Below are 20,256 nucleotides of genomic sequence, written 5' to 3' on the forward strand. Positions count from 1 at the left end.
TAAAGAAGTCCTACCACATGCCAAAGGCACCAGAAAATTCAGTTAACATTTATTGAGTACCCGCCATGTGCCAATGTGCTAGCACTAAGGCCACAAGCCAGAGTATACAAAACAACATCCCTAGCAAAGACCACGAGCTATGGAAAGAAATCGAAAGAAAACACTCCTGAGTACAAGCTCTAAAAACGCTCCATTGATTGTAAGATACTGATGGGACAATTTTAAGGACTGTGCAGAAAAAATGCTAAAATAAAGGAAAGTGAAAACAAAACCCCGGGCAGACAGATAAAGTGGTCCAGGGGTGGCCTCACACCACCACCCAGTCCCTGCACAGATCCAGCCCCTAATTAAGTACTAAAGAGGAAATAAAACTCGGTACAGGAATAAAAAGACTACAAGGAGTTACTTTCACGGTGTGTTCCAGAAAAGCCTCCATGAAGATGTGGTACATAAGCTGAGATTGTAAAGATGCGCAGTTGGAAGCAGACACATCAGGTTTTGAGGCAGGAAGAGCTCTGCACGTTGAACCGTGCCCGGAGAGGAGGAAGAAAATTGGAGTCAGATAGGAGATAGGCTGGTGTTAGGGAAAGGGCCTCACCACGGAGGAGGTGGGGGGCTCAGGGCCTGTGCACTTTCCAACTGGTAGTAACATATTGTTATTCCCTGGACTACATGGGGTGCTCACCGACAGTGCCAATACCTCAGTGCCATCTGGAACTTTGCAGCTGGTTCCTCTTAACATTGGTCCACAGTTAGAAACCTCAGTAACATAGATACTGAAACCACAGCAACATATAGGCCATAACATCGCACTCTAAGTATGTATTATGATAAACATCATTACAGTAGCAGTCATCCTGTAATATGCAAATGTATCAAAGTATTATAGTGCAGTATTGTATAAATGCAAGATATATGGGTCAAATTTATCCATTAAAAATAAGGAGGAGGAAAGGAAAGAAAGAAGAAAGAAAAAAGAAAGAAGAAAAGAAAGAAAGAAAGAAAGAAAGAAAGAAAGAAAGAAAGAAAGAAAGAGAAAGAGAGGATGGAAAGAAGAAAGAAACCTCCTCATTCCCATTTCATCCTTTTGGACCTTTTGATCCATTTTTCTCACTGCACTAGAAAGGCAATTTTGTTTTAAGCCAAGGCCCACACAAACTACCATGGTGCTTTGCCCATAGTAAGTGCTCAACAAGTGTAAGCTAAGCATTTGGGTATCAGATGCAGGCATGGGCCTAACTGCTGGAAAATCTGAACGTTCGTAACTGTAGACTGGTAAGAGACGCGAGGATTGTTCCTGCTCAGAGCAAGAGTCTAGGGAGAAGCTGCATGGCAGGAAGGGGAGGCACAGGGAAGCCTTTCTTGTTCTCACACCAGTGAGGAGGTGAAAATTAACAAGGCAGGAAGCAACAAATGTTGGAAAAGATGTGGAGAAAGGGGAACCTTCTTGCACTGTTGGTGAGAATGTGAACTGGTGCAGCCACTCTGGAAAACTGTGTGGAGGTTCCTCAAAGAGTTAAAAATAGACCTGCCCTACGACCCAGCAATTGCACTGCTGGGGATTTACCCCAAAGATACAGATGCAGTGAAACGGCAGGACACCTGCACCCTAATGTTCACAGCAGCAATGTCCACAATAGCCAAACTGTGGAAGGAGCCACAATGTCCTTCGACAGATGAATGGATAAAGAAAAAGTGGTTTATAGAGACAATGGGATGTTACTCAGCCATCAGAAAGGATGAATACCCACCATTTGCTTCGAGGTGGATGGAACTGGAGGGTATTATGCTGAGTGAAGTAAGCCAATCGGAGAAGGATAATCATTATATGGTTTCACTCATACAGGGAGTTTAAAAAATAGTGAAAGAGATTATAAGGGAAAGGAAGGAAACTGAGTGGGAAAAATTAGAGAGGAAGACAAACCATGAGAGACTCCTAACTCTGGGAAACAAACAAGGGATAGTGGAAGGGGAGGCAGGTGGGGGGGAGTGGAGGTGATGGGTGACGGGCCCTGAGTGGGGTACTTGACGGGATGAGCAGTGAGTGTTATACTACATGTTGGCAAATCAAACTTCAATAATTAATTAATTAATTGATTTTTAAAACTGCTTTTTCAGCCACTTGGACTTTCCCCTGAAACTTTGGGTAGATAAAGTCCCCATGCAGACTTTAGACTGTGACCTCTGGGTCTCCAGCCTCATGTAAATGTACCATCAATTTTTCTAGATAGAGCAATTCAAAGAAAAAGAGAAAGAGGTTTTTAAATTATGCTTTTCAACTAGGAAGAGAAAATAATAGTTGCCATATCTTTAGAGAATGCCAAGCTGACGTCTCCAGGACTCTGCAAGCACCTCTATCAATTACATGTACTGAGAGAGCAGCAAGGAGACATTTGTTAATTGGAACTCTAATGACCAGCCTTTACCAATATCTATTTTAGTGTTCCTGTCAGGAGCTGGGTTATTTCCTCAAATGAGGAGGATAAATAAAAGACTTAGGGTAGGAAAGAAAATACCCCATTTTTCTTTTGTTTCAAGTTCAACTGTCATGTGACTAAATCTCAATGTTTGGTTCATACTTTCTGCTATTCTCTATGTTTGAAGTACCACACACACACACACACACGCGCACACACACACACACACACACACACACCATTTCACCCTGACCCAGTCTGCAGCATTCAGACCATCACTGTCTCAGTTCAGCAGAGATAGCTCAGCTTCCTGGAACAAGTGTTATTTGATCACAGTTGCAAAGGTGAGTGAGAGTTCCAAAGGTAAAGGAAGGGGAGTCATTGTGAATGACCTGACACAGCTTCATTTAACACTAACTGAATTCTCAGTCATTTCTATTTTTCAGTAAATATTGAGTATCAAAGTAGGTCTACGTGGGAAGGGATTGGAGAAGCGTAGCAGGAAGGCACTTAATGCCTAGAAAAACACCTATAAAATATGAAGCAGTAACTCTAGCAGTAGTAATAGTAGTAGCTCCTGGATACTGAGCTGCTGTGTCATAGATAGTGATGAATGCTTTACATAGATTATTTCATCTCTGCTCACAAAATCACCATGAGGATCATTACTCCATTTTGAAGATAATGAAGCTTAGGTTGATAGAAGCTAAGACTCTTGCCTAAGGGTTCGTAGTTAATAATGAGCAACACCAGGAATCATATGCATTTCTATGGAGGACAGATGATGCAGTTGTTAAGAACGTGGGCTTTAGAGCCAAAGGAAGAGAAGCATCCTGGGACACAAACCTCCCCTAGACTTGTTTCATTTTTTAAATTATTAAATGTTGGAGTCTATCATCTTCACAACCTCTTCTAGCTCCATGCTCCAGTCTTCACAATCGAGTATGAGACGGGACCACTTCCCAAATCTTTCTTCCCTGTTCAGATCTTCCTGCACCAGCTTCCAAGCTCTTCTTCTAGTTCCTCTAGACTAAATGGAGGCCAAAAGTGAATCCCAAGAGAAAGCTTCTTGTTACATTCCACCATTGAGGGAAGAAGCCTGAGGGGGGAAGAAATGTACTCATTCAACAGCTTCAATACTAACAGCAGCGCTTGCTAAACACCAAAAGGGCTCTTGAAATAAAGAATTAATGGATTCTAGAACCAGCATCAGGGAGACTGGTGCCAATGGAGCTCTGCATAATTTAGTGTTACACTCTCAACTAAGAAATATCTTTGGGCAATAGCCTAAGTTTCTTTTGAACAACATGAATCATCAGAAGGCATATTAGCAAAAGAGTGAACAATGTCAAAGATGCTAATATCAAAACTATAGCTCAAGAGTTTGAATAAAGTTGTCCTAAAGTATATACAAGTGGGAAAAAATACTTATAAATCAATCTATTATCTCCTGAAATACACACAGGTGATGAACTAAACTATTATTTGTAGATGTGTAACTCCTTCATCTATAGCCCTTCAAATGTGTATGTACCACTGAACCAAAAAAAGTTTTTATAAATCTTATTCTTTTTGGAGAAAATAAATGCAGGATCACCAAACATTCCAGACTGCCTTATATTTCATCTGTAGGCAAATAGCAGGAGCTAACCTTGATCTTATTCCTTACATTAGAAAGCAGTTCCCAGGGGGTCTTCCCTATGCCAGGTATTAAGCTAGGCTCTGGAAATATAATTACAAAATGCTCTAGAACAGTGCCTTTCAACAGGTGTTTAAGTGAAAATATTTACTTCCTTAACTCTGCCTTTCACAGATGCAGACGAAACCTGTTTTTCTCCATGTTTCCGTCAACACACAGTCTACCAGCTTCATGGTATACTGGTATTTGTCTTTTCTTTGCACCAAACCATACCCAACTTTGTGCAGCATTATATGATCTGCTTAACATTCTGACAGACATGGTATTAACTATATGGAAAAAGGAGCTCATGCATGATTATTAATCATTTAACAACCTGCTCATGCTAGGATGGATGGCTGAGAGCCACTGACTACAGGTAATCCGACAGAACAAGGAATGCCTTCACATATGATTCAGTGAAATCTCTGTAACCCTAAGTATCTTCTCCACTGGTCTATTAACATTGCCTGGAATCCATACAGGAATAAGATTCAATGACCTGAAAACAAAACAAAACAAATAAGCCAACAAAAGACAAAGCATTCATTATACTGGGAAGTACTCTTTGGAAGAAAAAATACAAAGCCTATATAGGTGAGAATAACTTATTTTAAATGGTATATAGTCAACAATGCAAAAGCAAGGACTCCAAAATACTGTGACCCAGGATGCCAAATGACTTTAAAAAGAAGAATTATGGAGGAACAGATTGTATGTTCCCAAGGAAAGAGGGGTCTGCTCTAAGTGGAGTGAATATGGCAAAATAGCTAAGAAAATAGAGGAGAGTCAAAGGAGAGGTGAGCAGAACCTTCAGTTTTGTCAAGTAGTGCCTAAACTAGATGCATATACAGGATTCTGTTTGCAGATCATTTTTCTCAGTTATGATTTGATACCTCTGGGTATAACGCAGGCACTTGTCTAGATCAATATCCCACTGTGAATGAATCCTGGAAGCTACTGCTTTTTACCCTACTGTGGTACTGATGAAATTTCAAGCAAAGACAACCAATGAACCAATCATTCCTACCTGCTGCCCATCTGCTCTTTGGAAACAAGTAATAGAATCATAGAGAAAAACCAAGGAGATGTCAGATCCAAGGAAAAAAATGATTGGCTAGGATTAGATTCACATATGGAGGAAAAGTGTCTTCCAGGTGTTCTGTGCAAGCTCATTTTGGCCATAAGGCATTACTTTTCTGATCCATTCCTTTCCTGGTTCTCCCTACCCCCATCCTTAAACGCTATATTTAGTACTTGCTGCATTACAGCATAGGGAGAAAGAGAAGATCAGTTGTTCTTTGGTAAGCAACTACCTTGTCTTCAAAACTTAAGTGCAGGTTCTATACCCGTATGTAATCTACAGTGGAATTTGATATAAGCACTTCAGATTCTCTTGGAATTCCAAAATCTGTCTTCATGGGAAATAAGAGAATTGGAGGATCTGTAAACATGCTACATGTTGAGAGAAGTGCAATGTATGAAGAAGCCATAGATGATTTTCTCAGAGACCCACCATCTAGTTGGAGAGCCAAGAATCAGAGGTGACCAACATGTAGCACACATGTGTCTTCTCTCCTAACCTGCTCCATGACAGGCATTACTAACAGATCATGGTATCCTTTCCTACTGATCTCACATGCAACCTCAGAATCTTCATCAATGTAGCATTCCAAAAGCCAAAAGCCATCTTTCAGAGTTAAGTCATGATCTGAAATGTATTTGCCATCTTTGGTCAAAAGGGACAGAGAAAAACAGCCCATGACCAGACATTACCATGAAAAGCTAGGTTTCGTGGTATAGACAGTAAGGCAGTAGGGATTCAGAGGAAAGCTTTGTGGAAGAATAGGGACATAAACTGACTGTGGACATTTGGATAAAATGCAAAAAGTGAAACAGACTAAACGTGCTCACTCACTCACAGGATGTAACTTTTGAGAAACCAAGGCAAGGAGCTATTAAGATATACATGTTCTTTCAAGGCCTCCCAGGAAGCTGAGCTATTCCTAACTCTCTGCAGTGCTATGCATATAACTTCACTGTGTCTCCCTACTACTCCCCAGCTTAGAGTCCAAGTTACTGCTCAAAAGCAGCATATCACACCACAGTGACTCCCGGTCCCCGGATTTCAGTCTTTCATGAACCACCTTGAACATTTTGCTGTGCCCATGTGTCACGTTATTATTCGCTTAATATTTTATTTAAATCAACTCACTTCTCATTTAAATAAATTCATCTTAAAATAGAAATAATCACCATTAGAAAAAGTAATCTCACCTACATTAATTTAAGTAAGAACTACTTTCAAGTGGTACTTGCTTAGGGGCACTGGGTGGCTCAGTCAGTTAAGTATCTGACTCTTGATTTTCAGTTCTCAAGGCCATGAGATCGAGTCCCGTACATGGAGCCTGCTTCACATCCTCTCCCTCCCTCCCTGCCTCTAAAAAAATAAATTAAAAGTATCTGTTTCTATGTCCCCTAAAATAATCTCATATACCTCTGTTCATAGTTCTATGTACCACATCTGCTTTAGTGGTTCAGAGGATGTGTTTTGAATCTCTGCATGGCAGAGATTGATCCTAACCCCAGTTCTGTCATTCATTGGCTGGGAAGACTTGGACAACTAAATGGAATCTCTAAATTTCCTCATCTGTAAAATGGGTAAGCAATGCATAGTGTTATTGTCAGAATGAATTAAGGAAATGACTGTAATGTGCTGAGCAGAACACTCATACCTATTATTTTTAGGGACTTATAAGTCTTTCTATTTTGTCCTGGTTGGGAACATCTGTTCCAACTCAAGCCATTTGCTATACCATAAAGTATGACAGTGGAGTGAAACCAACACAGGCTTAGAAACCATGTGTGTGATTAAATCTAGGCTTCATCCCTTCTCTAGGTGAAGCATGAGTAAGTTACTTCTTTAAACTCTTACTTTATTTGAAAAAAAATCAACGAAATAATGGTATGTATCTCACATGACTGAGGAATGTAAATGAGATCATATAGAAAGAATGCTGGCATACTGCCACTGCTTGATAAATGGTAATTCTTTTTCTGTACAGTATTGGGAGTAGGTTTGCTTTGAATTTCTGAAAACACTGGTACTGTACAGGCTTTTGAAATCTCCAATTGTTCGTCTGCTATAGATCTGCTGTCCTTTATCGTAAAATGCTGGATTCTCTAAAATAATGGTGTCTTCTCCTTCCCGTATGAGCAAGCAAAAACAAGACCACTAAGGCAGCAAAATGAGGGAAACTCTCAAAAAGCTTCAGACCTCTACATCCAAGACCCAGAATCCTTTGTATATGGCCTTTGGTTCTGTCCAAATGAGGAATTTCTTTTCTTTCATTAAAATGTAAATTTGATATAACTCTAAAGTCCTTTGGCTGATGGATCTGGGTGAAAAAGCTCCTCTCTGATAACTGGGGGACAGGCCAACTCTCTTAAACCAACTCTCAAAGCCATTCAGGTTCCTACTTTGTAAACCTGTGTCTTCGAGCCAAGAAAAGAAGGCACACACCACTGCCTGAGTCCCCTGTCTCCAATGGAAGTGCTCACTGTAGCCTTTAACCCAAAGGGCTTCACAGGTGGCTGTGGGAAAACCTCTTTGACAGGCAGATGGATCAGCTCTGTAGGCATTTATTCCTTTGCCTTTCAGTTTAGCACTCCCTCCTCAGCAGTAACTACAGAGCGGCTTTGCTGAAGTGGACTCATGCTACTCGAAATGGTCCAGAGACCCATAATTCATTCCACAGCAGCTGCCAAGGAGCTGTCAGATGGTGGTTCTTATGGCCACAGGTCAGATTGAAAGCTGTGACCTCAAAGAAGTACACGTGCTTCACATCCTATTAAAGTAGCTTGGGCTTCACAGTGGCCCCCACGGAGTCCATCAACTTTGTTTTGGTTGTTGAGCCATAGCTATTGCTTGCATTGAGAGAAGAAAAGTTGCTCAAGGTGCTCAAAAGTTGTAGCCTTTCTTAAAAGTTGAGATTTCACTCTCCAATATTCCCCACTCCCAGCAAAGGATTTGTCCATTTACCTCTGGGAGTCAAAAAATTAGAGTTTTCACTCTATAACACAACCCCCAAAACGTAAACCCACCATCAACCCAAGAGAATTCAATTTTCATTATAGCATCTGTATGGACTATATCAGATGGTCTGAAATAGTGCATAGGTTTCAACCAGACAGGCAGTCCAACAAGTCACCAGGAAGGCCGTGTGGAACAATACTATGAAACCACCACCGAGGAAGGGGCTGGTCAAGTAGCAATGTCTGTTACAGATGCAGGACTGGAAAAAGATAGCAATGGTCCAATATATTTCCTGAGTCCAGTCTGTGAATTTTTTATTTCTTTTCTGAGCTGTTGTCACTGCCTCCACATCAGCTTTCCCACCTGCCTTTCTCTACACTCCACTGCATTTCTCCATTTTGCCACCATACACAGTCATCAACCAGGCGCGTTAGCCACATCATTTCTCCCATGGTTCACATTGCCCACAGTGCTTAGTGTGCTGTTTCATGTCCTACATAGTACAGCTCCAGCCCATCTCTCATCTCTCCTCACCACAACACAGTGCTGCATCACCTCCAATTTCTCATTTTCCCTGAAATGTCCCTCCTTTTCGCATATGTTGTTCCTTTTCTCCAAAATGACTTTATCTACCCTATGTTCCTTGTGAAATTTTACCCATACTTCCAAATAATTCAAATGTCCCTTGTTGGTACACCTGGATGGCTCAGTTGGTTAAGCATCTGCCTTCACCTCAGGTCATGATCCCAGGGTCCTGGGATTGAGCCCTGCATTGGACTCCCTGCTCAGCAAGAAGTCTACTTCTCCCCCTCCTTCTGTCTCTCCTCTGCTTCTGTTCTATCTCAAATAAATAAATAAAATATTTATTTTTTTTAAAAAAAAAGGTGCTTCCTCTCCATCCAGGATGCCCTGAGAACTTTTGTCCCTGTAACTATGATGTTATTTTTTACATTGTCTTACTAATGAGGACTCTCATTCCAAGTGATAGAAAGCAAAGTGGCATAAGACTTAGGAAAAATACCAATTATTTTAGAAAAGGAATACACTATTGCCTCATGTTAACAGAAAATTCAAAGGTAAGGTCTTGAGACATGACTAGATCAAGGTGCTCAAGTTAATCTTTACAGCTGATTCCTCCATTTCTAGGCATTCTTGTGTTGACCTAACTCCAAACAGTTGGTTCCCACCTGGGGGCTGCTCCAGCTCGAAGTCTACATACAGGGAGTTTTCCCTGTATGTAGGCCCAGAATTCAGTCTTATTTTCCTGTCTTAGGTCATATACCTACCCCTAGACCAACTCTTGTGGTCCAAAGGATAGAATTTGCTGACTGTTCAAGTCTGGGTTACATTCCATCCCTGAAGCAGGAGGAGTAAATCAATTCCACCTGAACTATATGGATTGATGATGGCAAAGAATGGATTCATTGAAAGAAGATGGCAGTATTATTTCCAGAAAAAGGAGGCATCTATTGTAGGAAGAGAAAATTTAACAGCTGTACATTCACAATGATAAACTTTGAGTTTATATGTCCCTCTTCCCCAAAGAGGGATGTCTATCTCACCCATTCATAGTACCCATTGGCAGAGCTTCAAGGACAGTATAAGGACAAGCACTTTTCCTTAACTATTTGGGACTATATGGGAGGCTCCATTTCAGTCTCTCGGGAACATGATTATTAATTGTCTGTGTTTATTGAATATCTCTTCTGTGAAGCAATTTAGAAGTCTTGGTGCAGCTTGCAGAGACAAGCATTTCTCGAGTCTTTGCTTGACAAGCACAGAAGGGAATTTATGTGAAGTGTTCTGTGATATGTATTATGTTTACTTGCTAATGAAATTTATTCCAGTTTTTGTATTTATTTATAGCACACTGATTCAAAAATGATGCAGTCATTAAAAATGGCTTATATGTGACCAACTTAAATTATTTAAAACCTCTTATTTTACCAACAAAAGATAAAGGAGGTAAAATGAGTAAGAGAAGCTTTTGTTAATGACAAAAGACTGAATAGGAAATGAGAAATCTCTAGTGAATATAGATATGTATGCATTGTACCTGGACCTTTTTTTGGAAATCATATTTGCTTTTTAAGTCTCACTACACAAAGAAAATCCCTGATCACTCAAGGGTAATCCCTGCAAAGTCTAAAAAGCTTGCAAGAATATTAGCCTTACAGTTATTATCTTTAGTGAGGGTTTTTTCCTAACTCCCCAAAGTGTCCCATTCTGTGCCTGATAGAGGAAACACACTGGTTTTCCAGTTTTTAAGACTAGCATTTAAATTCTAGCCTGCCAAATACTGGCTTTATTATCAAGAAAAAACAACTTGCTCAAAAGTATTACCCCTTCAATTATAAAATGCACAATGACATTAATTCCTAAGTGGCAATATTGCAACTCAGACACATCTATCTAATGTCATGGAGCACATTATATTTACAATCATATACTAGCACTTGCTTTGTGCCAGGAATGGTTATAGGTACTTCAAATATTTATTTATGCATTTAATACTCACAACAAACCTTCGATATAAGTACTCTTATTATTCCCATTATATAGGTGAGGAAACTGAGACACAAAGCACCTAAGTAGCCTGCCTAGGTTTTCAGAGTCAGTAAGTGGCAGAGCTATCAATTGGACATGGACACCTGATGTCGCAGTCCATGTTTTGACCATGTGGGAAATGCTTCTTAATACTCTATGCTGTATCCTTTATCTCCAGTAAAGTGGCTTTGGAGGGAGGAAAGCCTAGGGTCAAACTCCACTTCTATCAACTACTAACTAGTTAGTGACTTCGTCAAGTTATGATCTGACCCTAGATCTTCATCTGTTACAGGACAGTAGTAATATCACAATGTAAATCCCTTAGCACCATGCCTTGCACTCAAATGTTAGCTTTCTTTCTGAAGTCACAAGCATGCTAATTGCAGACAGGCTTTAGTGCCTAATCGTAGTCACTCAGTGGGTAAGGTCTTTAATAACATAGTTAAAGGAAGGTACAAGGCTAGAAATCACCTAGTGAATTCAGATAGAGACAGAAAGGGAAGGGCAGGGGGACAGTATTTCAGGTTTTATGCTCAAAATCAAGTTTTGACATTAAATCATCTGATTTATTTTGGAAGTGTCAAGACAGCTTGTAAAGGGCTGCCAGTGGTCCAAAATCTTATTAGGATTTCAGGAAAGAACTAGGCTTTTGATCTTCACATTCAAGAAATATCAAAGTTGATTTAGTGTTCCCAGCATCAGAGTAAGTAAAATCCCACTGCCAAAGTGATCCCCACATTGCAGTCATACATGTGAAATCCTTCAACAAAAGATAGGGAAGCCATAGCCAAAGATTTTGGCTCTAGTAACCACTCAGCTAGTGTTTTCTGACAACCTATTGACCAAAATGAATCATCTGCACAGCCAATCTACTTGTATGTATTGAAATGAAGCATCAAGGAAGAAAAATAAAACAAACAAGCAATCCAGGTGATCTAGGGTATACTTATATAACCTTACAAAACTCTAATAGTCAAGGTAAGACAGAACAGGAAAAAATAAAGTATAACTTTTTGCTTATTTCCAAACAATTGGCTGGTATAGGACCTATAAACATGTGGCCATATGTAATCCAAGTTCATCCTAGCTGACCTGAATATAAAGGTTATTTATCTCCTTAGCAACAACTTATTGAGCAACTACTTGCAAGGCACTCACCTAAGCACGTAAGGTGCACTCAATAATCAAAATCTTCACAACTATATTTCAATACACCATGTGTAACTGTTATCCACATTACAGGTTAAGAAAGTGGCTCAAATACAAAAATTAGCTTTCCCAAACTACAAGTTGCTTAATTGGATATTTTCATCTACAAATAGAAGAAACCTAAGCCTATATTCAAATTAAAGACTTTATAATCCCACATAACAGGAAGATCAGAGGCAGTGTGAGCTCTGAGGATGATGGATTCAGTTGACTAACAGCCCAACAGTGCTATTAGAGTCTAAACCTCCTTCATTACTCCCCGTTCCACTACCCATAGTCTACAGCAATTCTAAGTGTCCTATCCAGAGTCGCTTTCATAGATTTCTTTTATAAGATAGACATTTTCCTCAGAAACACATCCTCATGCTCCCCAACCTTCCTACATTTCTCACTGGCTGGAAATTTATCACATACAAGTCATGAACAAATTACTTAGGAAATTACTAGGTAAAGGAATGGAGGGCCCTTCATTGGGCACATAAAGGCAGATTGGCACTGAAAAATATTGGATTTTGAATACTGGACAGGAAAACAAAGAGCAGATTGGATGTTGGCTAAAAATGAACAGTAATAATCCATGCAACTGATTAATGTCAATAAAAGACGACCGCAGGTGTTGTCCAAAGCTAGTGCTCTTCATTAGCCACTAGTTTACATAGTTTTAGAGCCTACTGTTTTGATGCCTTCATCCCAGTGCTACCAGACCAGAAAGGACTAAACTCCTATTGACTAGTCATCTTGGAAGATAGCATTTTTGGACACAGACCCTGTTGCAATTGCCCAAACTTAACTAGCTGTTTCTATTCTGTTTCTCTCCAGTCTCTTTCTCATGACAGCCTAGATGATCTCATTGAAATTTTAGCCTAGTCAAGCCACTCTTCTAGTTAAAATCCTGCAGTGGCTATCCATACCTCACAGGATCAAGACCAAAACCCTGAATATGGCCCAAGACCATGCATAGTTTGCCCCCTGCCTGCCTCTCCAGCCAGCATTCCCTTCCTTCTCTGCTCTGGTAACACTGGTTTCTTTCATACCCTCTTCCCATAGGATTTTGTATGCTGATTTCTTCTCTTTGGAATTCTTTTCCCCCTCGTTTTAACCAAATTAACTCATTATTCCTGTCTAGGTATATTGTCTCTTTATCAGAGAAGCCTTCCCTGACACTCAATGTTGCCAAACCCCACTGAGACTTTCTCAGAGTGCCATGTACCTTGTTTTCAAAACACTCACCAGTTTATTTTGCATTTATCTGAGAGGTAAGTGATTAATTGCATCTTGCTCATTAGCCTGTGTCATAGTCAACTTGGGATGCTATAATAAGATAGTTTAAACATTTAGTTCTCACAGTTCTGGAAGGTAGCAAGTCCAAGGTCAAGGCACTGGCACATCGATGTTCAGTGAGTCCTGCCTGCTTCCTTCTTCAGAGGCAGCCATCTTTTCACTGTGTTTTCACATGGCCAAAGGCACAAAAGACCTCTCTAGGGTTTCTTTTATAACAGCACTAATCACATTCATGAGGGCTCCACTCTCATGACTTATTCACCTCCCTCGGGCCACACCTCCTAATACTCTGGGGATTAAGTTTCAAGTATCTGAATTTGGGGAAGGACATAAACATTCAGTCCCTAGAAGCTATCAGCTCCATGATGATAGGGATTTATGATACTGTGCTTACAGGTTTATAGCTCTGACATCTGGCACACTCTATGGCACATGGCAGGTGCTTAGGGGAAAAAATGGTTGAATTTAAAAACAAATTAGAGATTGCAAGGGTTCCGTTCTTCTTTCTCTTAACCTCTACACTACTGAAATTCACATCTGGCCCAACTTCCTTCTGATTGCCGGTCTCTGTCTCCTTTGGCTGCAAGAACTCCAAGGAGTTGAACTCAGCCCCAGGATCTTTGCAATCCATGCATGGTATCACCTGGGCTGAATCTAGAAAACAACTACAGTTTTTTCAAATCCTTAATTCTGTATTGTAAATAATGAACAAACAAACAAGTAAACTAATTGGCAGTACAGGATATGATTAAGAGCTCAAGTTCTGCAACATAGAGATAGTATGATTTTCCTATTATTAAAATATGTACCCGGGTTGGTTACATAACCTCTCCAAGCATCAGTTTTGGGTTTCCACCCCCCGCCCCCAGAAAATGAGGATAATGATATTGACCACCTACAATTTTTATAGGTTTTCAATAAGCTAATATATGCAAAACATTTAGCCCAGAAATGAGAGGCATTAACAAACCAAATTCCTGTAACTACAGAAATGTTCTTAAAGCTGTCTTTATAAGAAGCCAAAGTCTAATAAAATGATGGGATGACTTAAGGTAAAGGGGTTTAGAACTACTGCTGTACAGATTCCAGGCAAAGGACGTAGTTAATATGAATAATTCATATGGCAAAGTACTTGGCTTTTTGAACCCAGTTAGTCTATATTGTGCTCAGAGTTCCAACAGAACTTTTAGGTCCAAAAGAGTAGTGAAAATGAGGTCAGTTTTTCTGTTTCACAGAGCCCAGTCCTAGATCAGATCCCTTCCATTAAAACTTTTCTGTTAGTGAAATAAGTCTGATAGATAAAGACGATACTGTATTATCTCCCTTATATGTGAAATCTTGAAAAGCTGGCCTCAGAATAAGACAGTAAAATGTTGATTGCCAGGGACTAAGGGATGTGGAAGTGGGGAGATAGGAACCAGAGTACAAACTTCCTGTTACAAGAGGAGTAAGTTCTGGGGATCCAATGGACAGCACAGTGGTAATAGTTAATTATACTATATTATACACTTCAAAGTTGCTAAGAGAGTGGATCCTAAATGTTCTCACCACACAAAAGAAATGGTTAGTAAGTTATTTGATACCCATGTTAGCAAATGGTGAAGCTATGTTGGTAATCATTTTGATATATATAAGTGTATCTAATCAATACATTATACACCTTAACCTCTGCAACATTATACATCAATCAGACCTCAATAAAGCTGGGGGGGGGGGGCTTTGCTATGTTAATTAATTCACCCCCCTTTATTAAAACTTGGTATTACACTTACTTTGAAAACAAAAAGCAATGTAAATAGAATTCTACAGATCTCTCACATTAGCTTTACATCACAAATCAAAACATTTTCCAATGTCTGTGCACAAGTCCATGGCATCTCACATTCATGCAGACTTTACTAATCAGAGTGTCCTCTTCCACGGAAAACCACACGAGTTTTTTTAATCCTCAACACAGAGCTCCAGAAGTTATACCCCTAGATCAGAGTAGATGTGTGAAATATAACCTATATGTCAGGCTGAATCTAAGGAAATGTTCTGTAAGAGACCAGAAAACAAGTTATCATAACTAGAAACAAGTGTAAACCTTGGGGCACCACCCATAAGGACTAGTCTTAGCATATTATTGCAACCAAAGATCTACAGTCCAAAAACCAAAGTATTAATTTTAAAATAACTCAAGCTATTAACTTGCATTCTAAAATGCCTTGAGTGGAAAATACTGAGCTCAAGAATAATTTAAATTTCCACTTTCTTTTCCCTCCACTTCCTTCATATTTAACTTCTTCCTTGGCCTATTTGTTCTACTCTTCAAAATATTTGTCACCCAGACCTGTAACAGGCCCTTCTCACCTATCTTGTCCTCCCAATTTTCTCCGATTTTGTATTACCAAAATGCAAAAAGCCAGTCTGGAACGACATGCAAGGGGAAGCAATGCAAAGGATGAAAATCATCTTTAAAAGCAAGGGAGAGAAGAAATGTAAATTCTCATACTTTGTAAGATTTTGGATAGCCCCTGCCTACAATTTTGGACCATTATTTCACCATTCCTCCATTTTGAAAATCATTATTTCCCAGTATCAGTGCTGGAGTTTACAAAAGGGTCCCAACAAGCCAACTCTAAAAGCAGCTTTGGCATAAGGAATGGCTTTTTTGAAGCTAATGCTTAGAATTCCCTGCAAAGGCTGTGAAAAAAGCAGCTACTTCAAATGATGAGAGTTCATTTCTGCCTGTATAGCTACTTCTCTCTCCCTCACTCTCTCTCTTTCTCTCTCTCTCTCTCTCCCTCTGTCTCTCTCTCATTTCTTCTTCACATAATAGAAAATGTGAAGGGAGAGAAGGACAGAGACTACTTGAGAGAGATAGCCTTGATTTCACTCATTAAAGGCAACAAAAATTCAGAACAAATAAAAATTCCATTGGCTTTTACTTCATTTCAAAACAGGCTCTGAGTAATGGAAAATTCCATTAAAAAAAAAAAAGAAAAAAGAAAAAGGACTGGTAGAAAATATAACCCACAGCCATTATTTCCCTAATTTTAATCCTTCCAAGATGATCTGATGTATCAACTGATATACAGAATTTTTCTTCCAATTTTGGAAAATAAAAACTTTTATACTGACGTCCCATTTTTTTAAAATTCTGAAACCTTTCTAGGATATGTACCCTACACAGCTTCAAACCCCAGGAAAACACATCCTCCAGGATGGCTTTTTCTCTAGTTCAGGACACAAAGCACCATACTCTGATTCTATGAGCAAAGAGTAAGACAAAAATCTAGAATAAATGTGGTACCAGAAAAACTCACACAAGGCCAGACACCTTTGAGTTGGGAAGAATGTGCAGAGATTCTGAAGTCTGAAGACTTACTTGGAAAGAGGAGACATTCAAATCAACAATGTGCTCAAAAGATGTCTCCCCACCCAAAGTTGTAGGCGTGCAAGAAAAGACCAGTGGGTGCACTGCAGCACTTCAGAGGATAGCTCTCATTTCTCCTGTATCCTCCATCCTGAGCCAGCTTTCTGTTTTGCTAACTTAAGTTTCTATCCCATTATCTCATGTGTTTTAAGTTTACTCCATGAGACGAGGTACAAATTTTACTCCACAACCAAAGTCCATTTTTTATAGCTCTTTATCAGGTGGCTATGTGAGTAATGGGAAATTCTATTTAGTAAAAGCTTAAGGGAGTCCCTTCCCTCTCTCATATGCTTGATGACACAGACATAGTTCAGAATTATTTGGGGAAGGGCTCTCTTTGGAGAAGGACTCTTCAAGTCTGCACTAATTTGCAATATTAATCCCATCAGGTGTATTTTCAGGATCTCTTGAGCGTAGATGTCAGGGCAACTCTGCTGCAAAACTTGAGTACAGGATGTTTCTGAAGAGATGGACCCCAGGGTCCTGGTGATCAGACCCATGGGTAAACTAAAAACAATCTCCTCTCTGTTTTCCCCTAGGGAGCGACAGCAGGCTACTGCTCTCCACAGTGGTTAATTATCTCTCCAGCTTTAAAACACTCAAAGTGTCGAAAATGCCTTCAGAATATTCCATTGCTATAAAGGTAAAGAAGTTACTAAAAAGATGACCAAAATGGTTCCCTTTCATCTATCAAAATATAGTTTCATTTTCCAACCTACCCAGTTCTCCAGGCTCTGGGGGAGAAGAGGTAGAATGAGGTAGGAGTAAAGATGCTGTCGTTTTCCCTGTCTGCATTTTCAGGAAAACCCAATCAACATGTAAAGAGAAAGAAAGAGCATAATATAAAGGAAATGAAGTTATGCAACTGCCCTCTAGATATGAGCTGAAGGAAAATGACATCATTTGAGCATCAAATTATAATAGATCCTATAGCAAAAGGATGGGAAGGAGAGGAAAAGACTGCCTGTAGCTAATTTCATTAGTGTTCCTAGAAGGGAAGCATTAGACACTACCCAGAACAGAAGACTTTAAGTGTATTATATAAAAGCGTTCACCTAAGAATAGCCATTAAACCAGAATTCTAGGCCTTCCTAAATGCCAAAAGATAGGAGGTGGGGAGCAAAGAAAGAACAGAATGAGAAAAAGCAATCCAGGTCCACTGTTCAATACTGTATATATGTATCCACACATCACATCATATCACATCATATGAATTGTGACACTGAGGGGAAGCACTTCAGTGAATGTAAATGGGCTTACCATACACATACAATATTTTCAGGTGGGCTAACAAAGCAAATTCAACATATCTCTGAGACATACTCAAAGGAAACATATTAGGAAATGTTATAAGTAAAATGATGTACATATAAGCGAAATTCCTATTAGAAGACACAATGGAAGGGAAAAGCTCATTTTAAGAGCAATAACAATATCATCACCATAGTAACAATAATACTTCAGCAAAATCCACAGGAGAAAAATTTAAATATTTCTGAAAGACACAGAAGTCGAGTTAAGCAAATAGGAAGACTTTCCATATTCTTGGCTAGGGAGAGTCAACATCATAAAGTTGTCAATCCTCCTAAATTTAATTTTTATACTTAATGAGCTCAAATTAAATGCCATCAGGTTTTTATTTTCCTGGAGGTAATGTTGATTATAAAGCTCATTTGGGAAAACATGAGAAATAGGAGAATAAGGAGAGATGAGTTTGATACAACATTTATATAACCTGTAAAAGAAAGTTGGATGTTTTATTGGTTTATGAATAGACAAAAAGACAAATGGGACAAATAAAAAATTCAGAGATAGACCTAATCACATATGGAAATTTAGCATTTAATATCTTAATTTATATAATTGAACTTTTTCATTTGAGTTAATTCAGCATATCAAATGAGCTGGCAAGGTACAAATGTCTTAGTAAGTGTTCCCAGGATAACTTGTGAATGATATGGAAAAAGGTGAAACTGGATCCATTCTTCACTTCCTATGCCAGTACAAATTACAATGAGTCAGAGATTTAAAGGTAAGAATACTATTTAAGTAATAAAGGAAAAAATAGAGATGAATTTCCTCTAAACCTGGAAGCAGAAAACACTTTCATAGGATTTAAAATCCAGATATAATAATGATAAAGTTAGATAAATTGGACCCAAAAAAATTTTAAAATAAAAACTTTATAGCATATAAAAAACATTATCTTTAAAAAAAACTGTATAGCATGAACTCCATAATTAAAAATAAAAAATGGCAACCTGGAGAAAACATTTGTCACTTTCTGCCAGGATAACGGCTCCACATTTTAAAAATAAAGAAGAAATATATCAATAAATTATAGAAAAATGAACAAGATATATGGACAGCTCACAAAGTAAAGTAAAGAAGCTCAATTTTGCTCATAATAAGAGTAAAGCAAATTAAACTATTTTTAATCACTCATGCAAAGTGACAAAAATTTAAAAGTTCAACAATCTATTCCTGCAAGACTGGAAGAAACAAGCATTCTCTCTCTTTTCTTTTAAAGATTTTATTTTATTTATTTATTCATGAGAGACAGAGGCAGAAGCAGGTTCCATGCAGGGAGCCCGACATGGGACTCCATCCCAGGACTCCAGGATCACAACCTGAGCTGAAGGCAGCGCTAAACCGCTGAGCCACCCAGGTTGCCCAGAAACAGGAATTCTCATGCATTGCTAAAGTAGAATGAATTCACGGAGAAGAAATTGGCAATATCTAGCAAAATTCATATGCCTTTACCCTTCAACCACTTTAGAACTCTATCCCAATTACAAAAATAGCAAAGATGTACACAATTATGTTGCAGCATCATTTATTACAGTGTAAGTCTACAAACAGACCAAATAGCTATCGATCAGTAAATGACTTAGGGGTGAGCAAACTACAGCCATCAGGTCAAATCCACGAGTCTGTTTTTGTACAGCCTGTAAGTTAAGAGTGGTTTTATATTTTTGAAGGGTTTGGGGCTGGGGGGGGGGGGGTGGGGGACAAGGGAACCAATGGACAAGTAAATTTCTATCTTGTCCTTACAGAAAAACTTTGCTGAAACCCTGAGAAGATAAATCAACATGGTACATCCACACAGTGAAGTTCTACATTCAAAAAGAACAATGAGGACTAAATGCAATAACTGCAATAGATTAAAACATAAAGAATCTATTTCAATACATAGGATGATAATGACATTAAGGAAACCAAAAAGAAAACAATGCATCAGTCTCTTCTTGAGGATACCATTTGTGTCTTCCCAAGATTCACACGTTGAAATCCTAGCCTTCAGTGTTACTGTATTTGGAAATGGGGTCTTTGAGGAAGAATTTTTAGTGTTACTGTATTTTGGAAATGGGGTCTTTGAGGTCATAAAGGTATAGTCCTGATCCGGTAGGATCAATGTTTTTCTAAGAAGAGACAGCAGAGAGCTCTCTCTCTTCCTCTCTCTCTTTCTCTGTCTCTCCCCACCCCTTTTCCAAATATCAAGGAAAGGCTGTGCGAGTACACTGCCCAAAGGCACCACCTGCATATAGCAGAACAGGATCGACTCACCAAAATCTGAACTCTGCTGGAACTTTATCTTGGAATGAATCTTGACCTCAACAACTCAGAAAATAGTTTCTGTTATTTAAACCACCCAGTTTATGGTGTTGTG

General features: G+C 39.1%; 1 pseudogene; it reads right to left on the reverse strand.

Moving 5' to 3' along the window:
• LOC112908031 (heat shock cognate 71 kDa protein-like) overlaps nucleotides 1-5,858 on the reverse strand; it is a 39,911-nt pseudogene extending 34,053 nt beyond the window's left edge.
• Between the last annotated feature and the right edge of the window lie 14,398 nt (nucleotides 5,859-20,256).

This window comes from Vulpes vulpes, chromosome 2, assembly GCF_048418805.1.
Source record: "Vulpes vulpes isolate BD-2025 chromosome 2, VulVul3, whole genome shotgun sequence".
NCBI lineage: Eukaryota > Metazoa > Chordata > Mammalia > Carnivora > Canidae > Vulpes > Vulpes vulpes.